Here is a 22,139-nt window from a genome sequence, read left to right as displayed (position 1 = left end):
GGTCATCAAAGTAAAGTAGTAACATTTATACTACATAGTCCAAACCATGGTTCTAATAATGTATTAACAATTAACAGGAGAGGAAATGTCTGAGTGTTATCCAGAGACTGAACCCAAGACCCAGGATTATAATGCAGTTTCCAATACCACTGCACCAACAAACAAGAAAGAGCCTCTTGCTACCTGTTTTCCATAAGGGTATTTTTTTTTTCTTTCTTTCAGCTTGGAAAACCCAATGAACTTGATTTTAAACATACAAGCATCCAAAGCAGTCCAAACCGTGACATTCCAAAAAATGGGTTTGTCGATAGCAAGTGGCCATATTGAACATAACTGATACTGCCAGTGAATGAGTAGTTTGCTGAAGGTACTCATTTATGTTTAGCTAATGTTACCAGCTGAAAACATAAAGTAAAGGATATCGTACACAGATTGTACCCCACCCTTTTTAAAAGACATTACCAGTTCTAAGTCTTATATAATGTTAAGTGAATCCATGCCAATGAAACTGATTTTCGGATTAGCAGAAGAGTTCACATTTGTTTCAGTTGTTGACTTTTTTCAACCCTAAGAGTGACATAGAAATGTTGATAAAGCAAATGTATACCCAAGGCAAGGATTAGTTCGACAGTAAAATGCATCAGTGTTCAGTTTTAAAAACAATATCCTTGTCTTAGCAGCTTTAGCAATAGTTCAGTGGTTTAGGCCAATAATGGACAGCAGCAGGAGCAAGGACAAATGGATCTATATTAATTCATCGAAGGTTCAATTCAGCGAACCTTTCTTCATCGAACCCTAACCACTGAATGTTCATTTGAAAAACAATTCTCATTGAACAACAATTTAAACAGGGGAACTAAGCACTTGACCAAAACAACACTAGAAGAGACACCACAGTATGAAAAACCCTCCAAAGTGGGGGCTTCGCCCACCACACCCACCCTAACTATATATATATATATATATATATATATATATATATATATATATATATACCAAACTCCGAGATTGCACTTCAGTGGGAAAAAGGGAAAATTTGTGCTCCTGGCCAACTGCTTCCTTTCCCTACATACATGTTTCACGGATATGAACGTTTGCTGAAATGAACATTTGATGGTTAGAGCTCAATGAAGAAAGGTTCGCCGAAGTGAACCTTCAATGAATTAATATAGACCCAGGAAAACATAGCAAATTAAGAACAATAGTACATTACTGTAAAAAAATGAGCATATTAAAAAATCCATGTGTGAACACTGGAGTAAGTGCAGAACAAAGGGACACAGTCAAAATCTTTGACATTTATATTCTATATCAATTCAGCATGAAATTTAAAGGCCTTTATTTTAACTTGTAAAAAAATGTATACTTTGGTAACAGCAGGACAAGACAAAATGGAAGATTTATAAGAATCCAGAACACTATCCAAAATATATTTGACTTCTGTGGGTAGAAAAAAAAATTATGTCAACATGGTTATCTTTGATTTAAACTAAGCAGTATATATTTTTTGCAGTAAATATATATTCTATAAGAAAGGAATGGTGACATTCTTAAAAATGGAAGAATTCAGTATGTTGGAATTATAAAGAAAGCAGATAATTTATGCAGATTATTTTTTATCTCTTGCATGATAACTAAATGGCTAGTGTTTGTATATGAGCATTTGCCAGCTATATCACAATACAAATTGCTATGCTGTTGTTTTGAAAATCCTTCCCTTTAAAATGGGCTTCATCCTTTATTACCTTCTAATAGTTGTATTACTCATACCATAATTTAAAATGTCTTGGTCTGGAACTTTTGGTTCTCTCTTGGACAAGAATTGATTTCTTACAAAGTTGCAACAGAGTTTAGTGTTTAGGATGGCTGCCATCTTGGTTCTTCCTAATTATACTGACCTAGAGTGCCTCTCAGAGATGTTTGCTTTAAGGTTTAATGCCAAGTTGATCAGACTAAACAGCAACCGTAAGGGCACAATCTACATAAATATCTACTGTACTCACATGAGCAGCCCGTTTCTATGGAAAACTCAGAATGTCATAATTGGGAAAGGGGGCAGAGACTTGTAACAGGAATTACTCATGGGCTTTTCTACAGCATAAAAGTCCTGTTGGAAGAAAACATTTTCTAATGGATTTAGAGCAATGTCAGAAAAAAGTATGTCAGGGAGAGTTAATGACTGTTCTATCCTATGGTTTTGTTTCTTTGAACATTTGGTATAGTTAGTTTTGCTCACAGTAGTAGAATTATGAGTCATGTGAGCGGACTTCCAGTACACTTTCATGCAGTCTGAAAGTAAAGCTGATGGAATTGTCAGCACAGATCTTGTTTGATTCTTATTCTTCCATATTGCAACTGTAAAATGTTATGTGTTGTCAAAAATGAACCAGGCCAAACTTGGTTCATCTTTCACTGGTGCAGTGCCAACCTGAAGAAGATCTAATTCTAAATGGCAGATGGTCAGAGGACTGGATATTGTGGATGCAGATGTGCAATTAATTCCTCACTGAGATTGTAACTTCAACATCTCAGAAAGCTGAGAAGGTTCAGTGTGATGCATTTTTGCATGTCACAGATACCCCTATAGTATAGAAGAATCACAGTAATGAGATAAACTTTCAGTATTACTGTGATCTGAGTAAAGAAATGAAATAGGCCTTCTATTGTTTTTTGGTCAGAAGAGCACAATGTTCAATGGAAAGTACCGATTCATATTTTACTGGACATAAAGAAAAACTGAGTCAAGGACTATGTTGTTGTTATTGTTTGTCTTTCGGCTTTTCCCGGTTAGGAGTCACCACAGTGGAACTCCCGTCCGCTAATGATTGGCAGTTGGTTTTTATGGTGTCGAGTTGCCAGCCCGATGCCCAACCTTCAATAATGCTTATTTGTTAACCAGGTAGAACAACTGGACAAAATAATTTTTTTTTCAAGGGCAACCTGGAATTGAATTCTGGTTAAATAAATTGTTTAGTGTCACACAGCAGGAAACTGAGGGCTGAGGGAATCAAACCCTGTATTGAAGTAACTATTCCTCACAGCTTTAACCCTCTGCACCAACTCACACAAGCTTTTAAAGGTGTCTAAATAAGAAGAAAATAAATAGAATTAGATAAAAATCATCCAAGAGTCATAACAGACATGAAAAGCACATCGAACTACCATTTATAAAGTCTGTATGAGATGTATTAAAAATATAACAGCAAATGTCCTGAACTGAATTCACTGTCCAGGAGTTATTTTGATTGCTGTAAAATGATTTAAATGATCTGCAAATAAAGTATGCTAGAAAAATCCATGTAGATGTTTTATCTTGTGCTTAGAAGGTGCTGAAAGAGTAGATACTGATCAAAACTATGGCAAGAGTATTTACAGCAAAACAATTTGTCAGAAATCTGGGAAGCATGTAGAGTTTAAACTTGACACAAGTGCAGAACATAATATAGCCAGTTCAAATGTTAGAAGTACTGAGAATTTGTGGGTAAGCTGCTTATTTATTCATTTTATCAGGTGCCTCCACTGGGTAAGAACATGACGTACATGTGGGTATATGAATATGAAACACACGATTCAGAGATATAAAATAGGAAGTCTTTCTATATTGACTAGTTTGAAGTGTCAGAAGCTTGGCATGGTGAAAAGAATGCATAGTATAAACAGATGGTATTTCTTTCTAGATTATGAAGACCTGGACTACTTGCCACAAGTTCCTTAGGCTCTATATCACATAGTCAAAGTCTTATAACTTCGAACACGTAATGTCTGAACCATTATGTTCGAAGTTACAAAACTTTGACTATGGATTAAAAAAAAAAAAAAAAAACAACAGAAAACAACCTAAACTGTTTTAAGAAGGGGGCAAGCCCCCCTGCACCCCCCACACCCTCACCACCTAAATATACCAACTCCGAGATCACACCCTGTTGAACAAAACGGAAACCTCCGCTTATGGAGATTTCCATTGAAATGCTCAAACTTTTACAAATTTGAACGTATGGTCTCGACCATATGATGTTCAAACTTGCAAAAGTTCGACTACATGACAAGAACCCATTCCTTATATTCAAAAAGATCCTGATATTTCATTTAAGGAAGATAATCACTGAAAATAAGGCTTACTTATAAATTAGGTAACTCCATTTACCCATATTGAACACTTTGGTTGTCAACGTCACAGTGGTGGTAAGCTGAGTAAGCTGAGTAAGGCATATCGGATTTGCCCCAGCCACAACAGTAGTGTCCCATCTCTTTGGTATACCTATCACGGGGAAAACCCCTGAGGGTCTCCTCACAAGGTAATCAAACCATCTCAACTGACTCTTCTGAAAATGTTTTCTGCACTCCATAATGTTCTGGATTATTGAGATTCTCAGTCTGTTATAGACAATTACCCCAGTGACCAGCTAAATGTACTTTTTTCTGCCTTTTGAATATACAGTCTCAGTTTCAGTCAATACAAATCACATAATCACAGTCAATGATGGAGACACTGATTGACAGGTAAAGTGAAGCCATTTTCCTATGACTTAGTCCTATGTTCAACAAGACCGTCTCATGCAATGCCTAGGTGCATCTATTATTGCACCCACCTAATGCACAACCTCCTAATTCCCTCTACCTTCATTCATTAAAGAAATACATACATGTCTCCATATGAGGTATATGTTTCCTCACACCACATCCAGTGGTCAGGCTCCATTTTCTGGAAGAGAAACATGATACATAATGTGTCATTGCTGATTTTAATCCCAGATGCCTCAGCTACAGTCGTGTCCACTAGTGATCACAATCTCTTGAGGCTAAGATATATGACCAACAGATGCACAAATTGGATGCACTGTCACTGTGTCCTGATAACCTGCCCATAAATAATACAGGATACTATATAATACACATCATTGTCAGACTCCATCACCCACCTTTACCTGTCTTGTAAATATGTGGAGGGGGGCTATTGCCTAGGCTGTTCTCTGTGTGATTAGAATTTGCTGACCTAAAGTGGGGACATGGTCAAGGGGTAGATGGAGCACTTTCAGGAACCTCCAAGAATGTATCATCAAAAGCAAATTGTAGAACTGTCTCCATTCAGTTAGAAGAGATTACTATGGCAAGAATGTGTGAGAAGATAATAGATGGCCATAAATACAAAGTTTCTCGACATTTATAGGAGTTTGTAGCTATGGCCTTTCAGACAGTTGACTAGTACAGTATATCTCAATTGGCAATTGAGGAAGAGTTTCCTGTTATCAAAAAGGTGATACAAAGTGGTGTTCATTTATGAAGTTATCTTACCTTTCAACTTTTGAAGGGGAGAGCATGCAATGGTGTTGGAAAGGACACTTTATTGAATGCTTGAGCATTTCAGGAGAAATGTTTGTTCCATACTGGTCATGGATAAGTAGATCAACTCTTTATTCCTAGTCATATATTGCAGAAAATATGTGAATCTGTCATTACTGGCCACATAAGTTTCATGGACATAGACCATGATAGGGTATTTATAACTTTACCCTAAAAATGTTTGGTGGGAAGTGATTCAACAGTTTTTGCTCCCAGCTTTACTGCTGTCTACCATTTGATCTCTGTATTTAAGAGAGAGAGAGTTGTATCTATATTATCAGGTGTATATTTTGGAAGATCATAAGTAAGGCTAAGACATAGTGCTAAATTAGTTAAGAAAACAAGTGCCGTCCATGAACAGAAAGCCAGGAGTTCAAGTTATGCTGTGTAATAATTATCACAATAATAATCATAAAGAAATTATATTATATTATTTATTTCCAGGCAGACAATAATCAAAACACAGACTTATTTCAGCATCAACATAATATATAATGTATCTACCCTAATCACAATTCAAATGTTGGAAATCACAGATAAGCTGTATAGCACATATTATGCACTTGTATCAGTATCAGACATATGAAGACTGATGCAGGCTAGTAGCAATCCATAGTCCTGGTTTGCATTCTATTGCAGTGTCCTGAAATATGAGAGTAAAATGAGGTTGTGATTATATTAATGTTTATGCAAGACAAATGTACTCATCATTCACAGCTCTTCATAGAAGAAGTTATGCAACCATGTGATCCTGACAATAAAAGGACAAAGTATACCAAAATGCCAACATTACAAACAACTATAATGCTCACGCTTGTAGCAGCTGTCAAACAGGAGCATGCTGTAATCCTCGGTGTCATTGTTTCCAACTGGAATATGAGGTGCAAATCAGCACCAGTGCAAATGGTACCATCAGTGGCTGTCCTATCATAATTTCACTAATCAAGAGATTACTGCTGTGTTTAGAGTTGACTAAGAGATTGCATGGTTCTTAGATGACCTATGGTTCTCACACAAAGAATAGGTAGAAATGAGGGGCCATGCCATACCACCTGTGCAGATCAATGTATGTATAGCTGTTTCCATACTAGTCTCAGGGACCTTCAGAGACCATCTAAGGACATGCTGGGCATTTTGCAGGCCTCCATTTATAGAATAATGGATTACCTGAATATAATGATTCCACATGTGGAGTACCATATATGTTTCACCAGCTTACAACACGTGAGGATTAACTCACCGTATGCCTCTTATGATTTTGCCAACCTCCTTATGTTACTAGGTGCTATGGATTGCACACATGTATCAATAAAACATCCAGCTAGCACACAGTCACAATTCTTTATGAGCAGAAATGCATATCATTCCATGAACTGGCAGGTAGTGTGTGACACACATGGGATCATAATCAAAATGCATGCACATCACCAAGCCAGTTTGCAAATTTACATATCTAGCATGTAACACAGCTCTGTTTTCACTTTCTGCATACCTAGATTCAACATGTCCATCTAGTTGGCAACTGCCTGCACAGAGGGCAAGTGCAATGTCTATGGCTACACATCTAGTGCAGCCATATGTAGTAACCCCCAGCATTCATACTCAATTGCAGATTTCTGCAGATACCTACTGGAGCTGGGAGTTATGGCACTCCTATGGGAACCAGAGATCATGGTTGATCACCACTGTAGCAATGCACATACACAACCCAACAGTATCAAAGAGCTTATGTTTGGTATAGACAATGCTTACTTCTGCTGCTCTGATCTACAGAATGTTCTTAGCATGTTGCAATATGCTGGTGACAAGACTGGTTGGGAAGCCTCAAGAGTCTGGTACAGTAGGGCCATTTTCATCTCAGGTCAGCAGGTAAAGCACATCAGCCCCATTATCCGTTGAGAATGTGGTGGAAAATCAGCAATGAGCACCTGTACAACCAATCCAACAAAAGCAGCATGGAGAACAAACAGCAACACAGGGACTTAACAGTATGACTCTGAGTTAGCTGGTCACAAGAAGTATGTCCACCTTTGACAAAGTAAATAAAAGTGTATTAGTCATGTTTGGAAGCATGTTTGTTTTATGATGAATATCGTTTTCCTGCTTTAACCTCATGATACATTTTCAAGTGATTTTTTTTGCAAAAAATAAATATTAAAGGGTGTTGTTTGACTTTTTAGTTTTATTGTTTATTCAGTTTTTCTCTGTAACCGCACCCACCCAAAGATGTTATATTAGGTAGTGGGCAAACATTTACATATAAATTCAAAGCATTATGGGTAATTAAAATAAAATACTGTTTTAGAGAATCTGTATCTTATTTACAGTGTGGTTTCACTACTGAATAATAATAAGTACATTTACAATGTGAGTTACTCCATATGCAAGAACTATTTGAGAACTTTCTAGGTAGAAAAAACTACTTCTTTTGTATTTGACATAGAAAAATAGCAGTTTAAACAACTTTAGTCTTTTATTATGTCCAAGAGAAAGTTTTGCATTGATAAAGAGTTTTGTGACTTGAAATTTATGCTGTGTTTATTATTTTACTCACTGAAGTAGTGTTTGGCATTGAGCTCCTGTTGTTTTTTTCTAGGATATCTTTGTTGCTTTGTCTTCAAGAGCTCTTTGGACACCAGGACCGGTTGGTTTTCTGTGTTTCTTTTATTATGTCATGGCATGGATTTTCAGCTCTGAGAATTTTTTTCAGAATGACCATCCTTTCCAACAAAATAACTTGCAAAAGCAACATACTTTTTACTTCAAAAACTATATAATCCAGCATTGCATATAATAAGAAAGTTATACCTAACACCAAAGGTCTGTTATTTAACATGTGCTTTAGAACATGACCAAAACACTTAAAAGAACAAAGTAAGTGAATAATATGCTCAAAACAGACTACAAAAGAACAACCAGTCCTAGTTTATATATGTCAAAAAAAGAATGAAAAAGGAAAGAGATGGCAGCTACAAAGTCTAAACTCAAACCCAAGGCCAAGGAACAGCTTAACAGCAGTATGATGACTGCAGGGCAGAGGGTGTCTTGCATGAAATAGAAATGAAAGACATAGGAGAAAAGATTGATAGGCTGTACATGGAAGAAATAATTAATGCATACTTGGAGAAAACAGAAAAAACGGTTGAGGAGATGGAAACCACACCGAATGACTATTCCAGCAATCTTACAAAGGAAAAGGGAGATGAAAAGGAAGCACAAATGGTTAACAGAGTTACACATGGCAACAGAGGATGTGGAGGCAATAAATCCAAGAAATTCAATACAGAGACAGACATAAAAACTTAGATTTTTAAATCTCCTGCAAGACTCAAGGGAAAGTAATTTTATGATAGAACAATTGACTAAATGGTTAAGTCTTCTAAATAAACAAATTCTTATTGATAGGGCACACAGAGTATAGTCAGCAGCCCAACCTGGCTAATGTTTTTTCATGCCCAATAGTGCTTAAAATCCAAAACCTCCAGCTAAAGGAGCAGATTTTATTGCTTCCTTTGAAGAAAGGAAAATGTTATTTATGGGACAACAGCAACATGTCTTTGAGGACTATGAATTTTCCTTGGGGACTAGATTGAGGAGGAGTCAATTTACTCCATCTTTTAAACAATACAGGTAATTAAAACTGTACTTTAAGATGATCTGTCCTGCAGATTTGAAGATACTTTTCAAGCATGAGTTAAAAACTTTTCTATATCCTGAGGAAGTTATACAGCACAAGCTAGGCAAACAAGGCAATTCAAAAATGGCCTCAGTGAGAGATACATTAAGGGTATAAGAAGATAGAGAGGGGAGAGTCATAGGAAGAAGAGCCATTCAATAATATGACAATCTGGGATTAAATGTAGAATTAAGAGATTAAAATTAAACAGAGAAATGCCTTTATAAGGAAGCAGGGGGCACATGTCAATATGAGTCAATACTAATAATTTACTCTGAAACTGAGCAACAGGTCAAAGTTATGTTGAATGAAGAAATGGAAAATGGAAGGTGTTTGGTGTAGAGTTTGCATGTTTTCCAACTGCTTTTGAATGAAATCAGACAGAAGACCACAGTAAATTTGAAAGTGTACTCCTGAATACAGTGCATGGGGAGGAGGAAAGGAGGAGAAAGGAGGAGAAAAGGAAGGATAATATGAATAAACAAAGGGAAAAAGAGATAAGGAGTGGGAGGAACATAACAACCAGTGGTGATGAATACAATAATATGGAATGTGAAAGGCCAAGTAGAGAAAAACAACAAAAGACAAATATTAACAAATATATACAATAAAAACTTCATTGGCTATAAGAAAAATACTCATCAGATGATGAACTGATAATTAAGCTTTTGGTCTTTATAGATAACAGAACTTCTTCAGAATACAAATCCAATGAGCTGTAGAGATACAAGCCATGTGAGGATAGTAGTATATGTACAGTAACCAATAAGCAGTGTGTATCATTTTAAATATCAGCAATGAACTAAGGCAATGCATGAATATCCAGATATATGCAAAAAAGTGTGATGCATATTCATTAGTCTAACCATCTAAGTGCGAACATAATATTGATGCTTTCATTCAAACCTGGAGCAGTTTCAGAATTCAAGTGCAACTGCCATTTAAGATCTCTTAATTCTAGAAACAAGTCAGTGTTCCCAAAGAAAGCATCTACCTGTTCTAAAACAATGAAATGAAACTTTTCAAAATTGAGGCAAACTGAGCTGTGTTTGGCAAGTACATTATTAGGGCTGTGGGCTCTAATAGCTCCCAAATGTTCTTTTATGTGGTCAGAAAGTCTACATGAAGTTTTCCCTACATAAAAACTATTACATGAAGTGCATATGCCATATATATATTACATTTTTATTAGATTAACATATATTAACCAAGGTAGCTACACAATAGTGATACTACAAGAGACACAACTGAATCAGGAGGAAAGTGAAAAAATGGTAAATCAGTTCATGAGGGGATATTTTGTGTAAGTGATAAAATGTTGTAAAAGGGGAATATTCCCAAAAATTAGAAAAGGGGACCAAACCTGACACAGAGACAAGTAATACAGATGTTAAGAAAAGTATTAGAGTCTAAGGGGCTACGTGGAAGGCAAAATATATTTCCACTTACAGAGGACAACATGCTAAGGCAACAGATACAGGAAGCAGTTGAATTTCATTGAGAATTTTAACAGTGGAGTATAGTGACAGAAAGAGTGAATGTCAGTGGGGAACCCACAGCAACACCTAAAGGAAAGGTTTTAAAACAACTGCTTATGACTGGAGTGATTAGGGGTTGAATATTCAAAGAAAAAAGGAGTGTATGTTTAATTCTGGAAAGCATGTAAATTGGTAATGCCTCGACTTTATTCATCTATCAGTGTGAATTTTTTTAAGATTACTCTACACACACCCCAGGTTACTGTCAGAGTATATACCAGTGGAATGTGAAAATGACGAAGGGGTTGGTGGAAAAATCCACATTAAAAATGTAACAAAAATTACAGATAAGGTAAGGTACACAAGAATGATGGGGACAGGAAGTAGAAGTATGCTAAGAAATCAAAGTAAAGCCAGACAAGATCTTGATGGAAATGGAAAGCAATAATAGGTGGGAAACAAGATGGCTGCAAAGTCATAAGATGACACAACCTAAAGAATTACAGCAAAAAAGAAATACATTAAATTAATCTGACAGGGTAGAATTAGTAGAGTTTGAAGAAAAATGGAAAATACATTAATAAGAGGAAATTACCAGAAGCTAGGCAGCAATGGAAATGAGATACTTGGCACACACACACACACACACACACACACACACACACACACACACACACACACACACACACACACACACTCATATTGCAAAAAGTGTTAGCAATGAAGTAAAAACAACAAAAGATAGAAAGAAGTATAATGAAGATAGGAGACCCACAAAAAGTAGAATGGTTAGGTATCTTGAAAAGGTAGAGAAAGTGTTTAAACAGTGTTACAAAGAGCTGTATTAAAAATTACCAGAAGAAGAGAGTTTTATTGAGATACCACAAGTAATTTACATCAGTGCTCACTTTTCAAAAACTAACTCAAGAAGAATAAAATTAACTTACATGACTGATCTCAGGCAGGAAATTCAGGAGCAGTTAAGAATACAAAAATTGAGAAAAACCCTAGGGTGGACAGGATCCTTATTATGGTATGGAAAGAACAAAAAGAAGCAATATCCTTTTAATGGCAGAAACAATTTAATAAAATTTACAACAGTATGGAAATGCCAAACTCATGGAATGATGTACTAATCCTAGTAATACCAAAGGAAAGGAAAGAACCATGCAACCAAGGTTCAAACAGACCTATAGCTCTTCTGAACCATGACTATAAGGGTCTTTACATCAATAAAAGCAAACTGAATAGTGAAAATGCTACCTTAAGTAATTCCCTGTGATCAGTGTGGGTTTGTAAAAGGTGTGCACAGTTCTGGAAACATACTAACTGCAAATATAACACATTGAGATGCAGAGAGAGAAGTCACAACATTGGTGATATTGGAGTAATTTACCGAAAAAGTTTTCAACAGGGTGCATTGGAGGTATTTGTGAGAAATACTTAAAGAAATATGATTCCTTCAGTAGCTTATGCACATGATAGAGGTAATATGAAAAAGGTCAAAGGTTAGAATTAAAGTGAATTGGATGGTTACCTCAGAACTGCAAATTATAGAAGGAATGAGGCAGGGTGTGCCCACTATCCCTCTCCTATTTGCTGTTCATCTAGAGCTATCAGTGAACAAAATAAGGCAATCATAATAAATAAATGGGTGTAAAGAAAAAAAAAATAAAGAGTTTAAGTTCACAGATAATATAATACTTTTTTTGGCAGACTAGAATAAGGTTAGGGACAGACTGAATGAGAACCTAATGAAATGTAAGAAAATAGTAAAGAAAATAGACAAAGATAAAACAAAAGCAAAAAGTGAGACTATATCCAAGCATATCTCATTCTATGGGGAGACTAACAGATATAATATCAAGGAGTAAGGGTAACGAGGTAATTTCCAAATTCCCCAAAGGAAACTTGTAGTGAGATTAAAGAAAGAGTAAGAAAAATGATAAGGAAGTGGAACACAATCAATATAGGTCTAGAGCAGAAGATGCAGACAATAAAGATGTTTATAGTACTACTTGTACTATTTGCAGGACAGGCATTTATCTTAAAAACAGAACAAGGGGAATGGTTGATCCTTAAAAAGGAAATAAGTAAATAATTATGGGAAGGGAGATTAGGATGGGCTATGATGTTATGTCCAAAGTGTGAGGGATATCTAGCTACGCCAGACCTGAAGGGCTACTATACAACAGCACAGCTGAGATTAATTTACTTACCTGCAAGGGATAAGTACATTTCAAATTGGAAAGGGATGCTACTCACTTAGAAGGCTCTGAAGCAGGTAGAAGTATATGGAAATACTTGAACTAAGCTTTCTCAAAAAAACGTATACTGAAAACAACATATAGAGTTGCTGTGGAAATGGTAGATAGTAGCCTGAAAGTAGAAATCTGGGGTGGTAGGACTTTGAATTAAAGCTTTTGCGGTAGAAAAATACCAGTGCCGAGCGGACACAGCTATTTTTACAGATTGGATAAACAGGGAAAAAGGACGTAGTCTACTGGGAACAACAGTAGGTAAGGAAAGAATAATTTGGGATGAGATAAGGCAAAAATATGGTATTGAAGGGAACAAGTGAATGAAATATAGGGGTCTCCTGAAAATACTAGACAGATATGACAGTGAGGTGTTAAAAAAATAGAAAAGAAAAAAAACACAGTTAATACAAATGTTAATAGAAGAGAGAACTGATCTAGCCAAAAGAGAAGCAAAAGTTAATAGGTTATACAAATCCTTGGGAATAGAAGAAGGACAAAAGCTAGTTTAAAAATGAGAACTTGATGGGAACAAATACTTCAGGAAACAGATCTATAGGACCACTGGCAGGTAATTGTAAAATACCAGAGAATATTACTAAATCAAGCAAATTCTAAATATTTGCTTGGAAATATCTACACAAGTATTTTGCATACCAAATAAACTGAATAAAATGTTTGCTGATGTAGATAACAGACGTTGGATATATTATCTTAACAGTGTAGAGGACTAGAAGCATTTTGCTGGGACTGTATAAAACTTAACATTTTAACAGATCTGCACAGGACAGTGGATAAGATACTAGGTGTCATAAACCAGGCAAGCAAAGAACAGTTCCTACTGAGCTATATAAGAAATCCAATAGCAAGTAAATATAAAGAACTATTTAATCTGGATTGTATCAAAGAAGGTATAGGAAATGTTAAACAATAGATAAAATGACCATGTAAGGTGTGAGGGGATTGATACTAACATTAATGAAACAGGATGCTGAACCCCTAAGGAATGGAAATAGTAAATATCATAACAGGAATTTCAAATATGAGAGCTAGTAGAAGAATGATCAGTTAAGTAAAATGATATCTAATCTTAATACAAGCAGATAAGTTACTGAGACAAGAAAAAGAAATGAAAAAATAGTAGGACAGAAGTAGGATAGCAACTGAAAAAGGAAAAAAAAACTATGGATATAGGCCTAAACACACTGCTAAAAGGATAAAGGCTGAGATAGAAAACCAACAGGGGAAATAATAAAATAATGGAGAAGAGGAACTGTTAGTCCCTCTTGTCTAAAAACATTGACATATTTAAAAATGGATAATGTAATCCTTTTTTCTAGATAACACAGCCCAGATGGATGTACAATAGACCACACTGCTCGTACGCCAGGATACAAAAATTAGATTTAATAAGTCCACAAAGTATAAAGGTACAGGTTAAGCGCTTTCAACTGTAGAACACAGTCTTCCTCAGAACAATAAATTACACAAAGTTGTATCAATTTATACCCATCTAAATTGAATAATAGGATAACTACCTCGGAAAACCGTCAACATTTTTTAAAGGCATATTGTTCTAAAATACAACCTGCATATGTTGCTGATACTACACATCTCATAGCAACATGTAATAGGTAAATTATCTTATTAAATCTAATTTTTGTATCCTTTTTTCTAGGTTGAGCCAGTTGTATAAACTTAAAGTAGACGTGCATGTAAAAAGTAAAGAATCACTTCACCTGGAATATAGCAATCTTTGGGCCAACTGCCAAGGAAATTGTGTAGTGCACCTTGCATGTATTTTGCATGTGAACTGTATAAATGAAAAAAAAAAAATAAAAGTCATATGTTGGAAACAAATATATAAAGTCAAAAAAACAAGCAAACAACAACACAGGTAAAGTGGCGATATCTAGTCCAGATATATGGGCCTTGATGACCACATAGTGATGGTGCAATGTTACAAAAGATTAAATATGATGGACACAGTGTAAATATCAGGACATGCTGGTCAATACATAATGGAGTCAAACTGCTCATTAGACTGTCCCATGGATACCATGCAGGGTAGAGTAGAGTGTGTCACACCTGTCGTCATGAACAGAGGTAACTAGGGACACAAAGGCATCTGTTATTCTAAATGCAATATGTTGGGGCATTTCACAGGAGTCTGAGACAGGAATCTTGGGGTGTTGGATATTCTGCAACATATACAATTTTTTCCTATGTTGGAGTACGTTGTCCCCCTATATGACCATGCCCTTGTGTATAAGCAGGAGCCTTTCTACTGCTTTCCCTATTTGCGCATAGTTAAACGATGAGCAAATGTGAGCCTCACTGATAAAATTATGAGAGTTCTGAGTACTGAGTGTTTGAAGCTCACCTGTTCCTTAGCTGACTCTGTGGCAGCAGGTGCAAATGCATGAGCACATTTCTTTTGGAGCCCAGATGATATAGGGTTTGAATGCAGGTGTATGTAATAGTTTTGCACATGTATTTATAGTGCAATGAACTAATTCTTTACTCTCCATGCACTGTGTCTGACCTTACCACAGCCTATTTAACTGGCATTGAGTGGAGGTAACTGCACCAATGAAGAGCCATTCGCTGTCACTTGGCATTGGTGCATGATGTCAAAATCCGGACAGATATAGAGGACAAAAAGTGAAGGGCTCCATTGCTGTTTTTCTATTTATGTGTGTTGTGTGTGATTCTATATTTTGCCTGGAATAAAGGTGTTAAAATGGGGTAGATAGGAAAGTGGTGATATGAGGGCAAGCAGGAGAAAGAACAAAGGGAAAGGAATGTAAGAATGTGCAGGAGTGAGGTAAGGAAGAACCATAGCTATCCACTTCTTCTATACTGCAACATGAAAATATGATACAGAATATTAGCTGAATTTGGACTGTCACCTCAACCAAGAGGGGTGACAACAATGCAATCATGTTGTATAGCCAACTGGACCAAATCAAGTGTGTCAAGAAGACGTGTGCAAAGTGTAAACCTATGTATCGGAATGATAGAAAGGAAAAGATGCAGCAATGTATCCTTTATGAAATCAAGAATGTCTGCATCCTGCCTGCAGGTGTTCTGTCTGCTTTGTGTGTGGGCCATTAGTCCAAATTTGCACAATGGTAAGCATCACACAAATGTGAGAAGCAAAGCTTAACTTGTTTTATCTATGAATACAATCTATAAAATAAAAAAACAGTACAAAATAAATGTTAGTACAGGTAAAAGATTTTTACCCAAGTTTGGATTTGATCTCTCACACCTATAAAACACAGTAAGGGTGTCTTATCTCTCTTTACCACAGAAACAGCTTTACAGCAGGGATGAAATCATTGTGCATACAAGCAAGTTCATAATCATCTACCGTATTAAAAATACATGGCATTTGTACACTTCTGAGTTGTTTGTGTACATGTGTTAATTTCAGATGTAGTGCAATCAGTGATCATACAACCATTAATGACTATTGTTTGCAGAAATACAACTTTGTCCTATCTTTGTATGGTGTTCATTCTTCTCTTTTCTGAGCAGTAATCTGAGATATGCAGTATGTAAAGCAGTTTGTATCAATGTTCTCAAAATGTGTAAGAATATTAAATGGCAATAATATGCAGTTTTCAACAAATGCAGGTGAGGATGGATATTACTGAACAGAAACTGTGAAATGTGTGCTGCTTACTAACATTTATATCCTTGATACAATTACTTCTACACTTTGTAAGTCTAACCTATGCATTCAAGTGACCCATTATCAACACCAATTCATGTTGTTCTGCTTTATCTAGTAGGTCCTGCAACTGTTGGCTGAATGCACTGACTATCACAATCCTGCTGTAGGGCATAGCCTGAGATTATGAATACAATATCATTACACTGGAGTCTGATTGCCATGAGTCTCATTAATTCTGATGATATCCCTCACTGCCTTCTGAAGCTTCTCTCTCACCACAATTCCTACACCATTTCTAGCTTGCCCCTCTCCTGAGTAGTAGAGCCTGGATGCCAAGCCAGCTGCACTGCCCTTCCATCTCATCTGTCGGATAAATAGGATGTCCAGCCTCCTCTGTATCATCATGTCATCCACTTCCAATCTGCATCCTGTCAGTGAAAGTAAATTAAGCATAGCAATTTTCAGTTCATGTTTGGCAGGTCAGTTGGTTTTACATCCAACTTTTGCTTAACAGAGCTATCCCAGGTAGCCCAGGCTGGACAACTTAGCCAGTCAGTAGCTTATTGTTCTAGTGCTGCTGGGCTTTATGGCAAGGCACACAATGGCCAATAGGGGCACAAATACCCCTACCACTATTAGCATGGGTCCCTGGTGTAGGTCAGACTAGGCCAGGTTCTCAACCCACTTATCATTGGTAACTACCCATGCCCAGATTTAGTGACATTAGTCAACATGACCAAATAACCTAGAGCCATATTTTACACCATCGAGTGGCTGTGTGCAGTCTGTGATACATGTTCTCCTGTCATGAGGATACTGCGCACCACAATAGATACCCAAAACACTTGATCTGTACAACTTTTCCCCCTATAGGGCACCATGTAGAGTCTGTGCTGCTGCCCACAGCTCCATTGATTGGTGAGTTTGAGATGAAAACACTCAGCATGTTTTTTTGGACATGAGAGAAACCCCACTGGGGCACAGGGAGGGCATGCAAACTCCAAACAGGCATTGTTCAGTGGTCAAGATCAAACCTTGTACCTTGTGCATGGGAGGCGAAGACCTTAACCATTATGCCAACTGGTCTCATTTGGCCTATGAAAGGTTTATGTAGCTAAAACTCTAAGAGATACACATACGTTAGCCTCCACATATATTGGTCCCCTTCAGTTTTCCCTTGCTATTAGTTGTGGATTCCAGAGGTTGCAGAGCTCCTGTTGTGTGTCTTTATCCACCCTTTAGTACTACACAGTTTCCACATCATGCAGACCGTGGTAAATTAACATGAGTCTAAATACCCTTTTCCTTTTGCTGGGTTCTATTTGCAGCAGCAGCTGCTGCATAGACATGTGCCCGTTGCATATACATATGTATAACAGCAAATGCAGCCCCTAACAGTGTTTCCATGTAGTGTACCCTCCGTGGATGTATTCCAATAGGTTTTGGAATTGGCATGAAAAACCTACACTGACTCTACATGAATGCTTTGTACCTTGTCGGATAGCTCCTCCATCCTGAATTGGTGATTAGCATACAGTTCAGCTGCTTATGCTGCAATTAGCATGCCACAATGTGTACCATGTTTGTGCAGCTCTACACACTGAATACATAATGGTGCACTACTGTGTGTGCATTGTGCCACAAAGTGAGCACAGTTTTTGTGGACTTAGTAGGCTTTATTGAATCTACTCCACTGACTTTATTCTCTAATGATTTTCTAGCAAATTAAACATGGTAGAGGCACAAAACTATGGGGCAAAATCAGGGACATTTAAGAAACATGGGGGGTAGGTCTGCAATGCCTTGTGTTCTATGACTTTTTTTTTGTAATTTATTTGATCACAGTGAGATGACTGAAATTTATTAATTCATCAAATTTGCAATAACTGCTGTGTCTGTGTACATGTATGTGTGTTCTATGTATGTGTGTGTGATAGACTGTCTTTCTGTGCTTTTGAGTGTGTGTGTGTGTGTGTGTGTGTGTGTGTGTGTGTGTGTGTGTGTGTGTGTGTGTGTGTGTGTGTATGTGTGTGTGTAGACATTACAACTATATCTATAAATGTGAACAAATACCTGTTTATACCTTACAAGTCCTTACTCTCCCTTCTTCACTCACATTCTTACATCTATCAATTTCTCTCGTGGCTTTCTCTCTAAATTTACCATATGCTTGTTTTTCTTGCATGTGTTTTTGCATTTCCTATTTGTATTATACTTAACTTACCTTTAATTTCTCCATAAACTGGCGAAAGGTTTTAATTATGAAATCTTTGTCATATAACTATCTATTCTTAACCAAAGTTTTCATATTGTGTCTAATCCGGTATAATTATTTAAACTGTAGTTGTTTTTTGTATTATTTTTAAAGACTGTGAAATTATTGCTCTTAAAATGTTTTGTAATACTTTTGAGCTTTTCATCCCAGGCCTCTGGTGAAAATGGGATCCTACGTAGTCGGAGTTTTCCAGTAATCAAATGTCAGTAAATAAATAAATAACATAACTTACATTTTGGATGTAAAATATTTCCTCCAACAATTGCATATGCTACAGTAAGTTTGAAACATTCAGAGGAGTAACTATTACATCAAAAAAAAAAAAAAAAAAAAAAATATATATATATATATATATATATATATATATATATATATATATAAAATCCAAAGAAAACTAATAGTCCATTCTCAAAGTACTTTAATGCCCTCCAAGGAAGGTGTTATAAGGGAATTAATGCCTTTCCTACAGTTACAACATCCCCAGGCGTGCATTACTTCCCTGATAACACCCACCCTGACAGGCAGTATTGCTTGCTTACGCACCAGCTAGACTTGCAAAAAGGTTTCCCACAGCAAAAGCAAGTTGTTTGTGGTGTTGGTGTAATACTGACATGTTATGTGATTTCTGTAACATATTTTGGGAAATCCTCCATGTTAAATACACTAAAACATGTCTTGCAAGAAATATGTAAATGAATATGACCAGATAAGAATACTGTTACTGACTTTTATTTTTGATTAATATAACAAATACCTTAAACAGAGCAGAAAAAAAACTGCTAGATCTTAGGCAGGCAACAATTTTTTTTAAATAATTTGTCCTGTAAGTGATAATATAACATTAATATTTTATAAAATGTAAGAAAAGACTGTTGGACCTTGAATATCAAATTGTTGTGTAAAGCTGATGTTCTTTTACTAATGCTGTTGAACATCCAGATGTTTGGCCTTTAACATGAAGAAAAAAATTATAGAAACAGGTTTGGGTTAGCAGCCTTTCCTTTCTTTCTAACATTGTAACTTGTGACCTCAATCAATAGTTTGCAAGGGGTGACTTCACACAGGGACATCTTGTAGGTGATACTGTGTATGCATTCAAACCCTGGTTCATGGCACCGATTAGAAAGTCTCATAACCAAGTTGAACATGGTTACAACAGTACTATAGCAGAAAGGAGAAACATCATAGAATATATGTTTTGCTTGCTGAAGTCACAGGTCCCCCTGCCTGGATACATCCAGTGTTACCATGCAGCTTTGACTCTGCTAGGTCTGAAAACATACTAACCATGTGTGCTATGTTACACAGTATTAAAGTTAGAAAGCAGCTGCAGCAGGATGGCCTAGTGCAGTTTCTTTGTATGTGTGTTTGCTACACTGTCTAGTAAACATAAGGCACACTGTCTGCATTCTATATTACCTCTAAGAAAATCGCATTGTAAACTGGGCCCTTAAGATCATATTTTTAATTTATATATTATAACATTTATTATTCAATAAACTCTACACAGACCACTAAAATCATGTGCGCATTGTGGCATGATGCGCACATGATAGCACGCCATGTTGTATTCAGCAAGTGGCGCTACACACTGTGTAGAGATGTGCAAATATGGTAAACATCGTGTTATGCTAATTACAGCATAAGCAGCTGAATTGTATGGTAATAAATCAATCCAAGCTGGAAAAGTTATACAACAAACTATAAAGCAACCATGTAGACTCAGTGCTGGTTTGCCCTGGAATTGCAAAACCTATTGGAATACAGCCACAGAAACTAGGCAACACGGAAAGAATGGTAGGGGCTGCTGTTGCTCTCATTCATGTGTATGTGCAGCAGGCCCAAATCTATGCTGCTGTTGCTGCTAGACCACTGCCAGGAAGGAGAAGGGTTTTTAGACCCTGCTTAACTTTTCATAATCTACATGAGGTGGAAATTATAGAGTGCTACAGGGTGGATAGAGACACACTACAGGTACTCTGCAACCATTGTCATCCTCAACTGAAAATAAGGGCAAACTGAGGGAACCAATCCCATTGGAGACTAAGGTATGTGCAGCACTTAGAATTTTAGCTACAGGAACCTTCCAGAGACCACCAGGAGACATGCTGGGGGTGTCACTGGCATCACCATCTAGGATCCTCCATCAATTCCTGAATACTATGCTGCAACATGCCAGTGAGTACATATATTTTTCTGATACACCTGAGGAGAAATCCAGAAGTATGAAGGAGTTCTACCAAGTAGCACACTACCCTGAAGTCCTGGGTGCCATAAACTGTACACATGCAGAAATCAAAGCACCACCCAGGGAACAGGGAAGTGCGTACATAAATATTAGGAGCTACCACTCCATTAGCTGCCAGATCATGTATAACATGAAGGGAATCATCCTGAATGTGTGTGCTTGCAACCCAGGTAGTTACAACAAATCACATATATGGCACAGCTCTCAACTGCATGAGATATTTACTGGGCGGATATCCCACAAGATCATTTACTGGGGATGCAGGTTATGCACTGGAAGCATGGATGATGACTCCTATCAGAAATGCACATATACCAATTAAAGAATGCTATAATGAGGCACATCCTCAAATGAGAAATATCATAGAGCATTTGTTTGGGCTGCTGAAGTTGTAGTTCTAGTGCCTAGATAGATCTGAGGGAACCCTGCAGTACAATCCCCATACATGTGCTGAAATATTCACCATCTATGCCATGCTCCACAACATTATCCTGAGAAAACAACTTCAGCAGGAACTGCAAGGGGAAAGGCCACACATCCCACTACCACTGTCAATTTCACCACAGCCACATACAGGTGAGGAGTCAGAGGGGGATCCAGCAGCTGTTGTAGGTGTAGGTGTAGGCAGACATACATGTGCACAATATGGCCTTGCACTGACCAAGAGGCAATGGATAGCACACACCCTTACCACCTAAGGGGATGAGACTTTCATCCTAAACACATACATACAGTAACATTCATGCCATGCAACACTCGCAGCCTTTACATACCGATGTAATGGCTGTGTACCCATAACATCAGACAGAGTCAGCCCTGAACTAAAAATATTGCAGCTGCTGGATTTCTAAGGTAAGTGTTGAACCTGGAATAGAAAGATAAAATATCTAAGAATACAAATGAATGGCATATCCTTGTATACCATTACTTGATAATGTAGGTAAGTATAAGTTGGATGATTTTTACAGAGATTACATCAAGATGTGACAGAACTGACTTATGTGAATAGATGTCCTCTATCAACTTATAGGCCTCGTGTAGCAAATATTCACACATTCATACATCTAAATTTTACAGATTGTTCACTGAATATCCACATTTTCGCCTCATACGTCTGTAATGGCAAATCATTAAAAAAGTGAAGTTAGAAAATAATGACACATATTTCAGTTTCAGACTTCA

The sequence above is a fragment of the Protopterus annectens genome, chromosome 3.part0 (assembly GCF_019279795.1).
Source record: "Protopterus annectens isolate FY-2018-M chromosome 3.part0, PAN1.0, whole genome shotgun sequence".
In the NCBI taxonomy this organism is placed as follows: Eukaryota; Metazoa; Chordata; order Ceratodontiformes; family Protopteridae; genus Protopterus; species Protopterus annectens.
The sequence above is the reverse complement of the archived record's forward strand: the minus strand, read 5'-3'. Positions refer to the sequence as shown.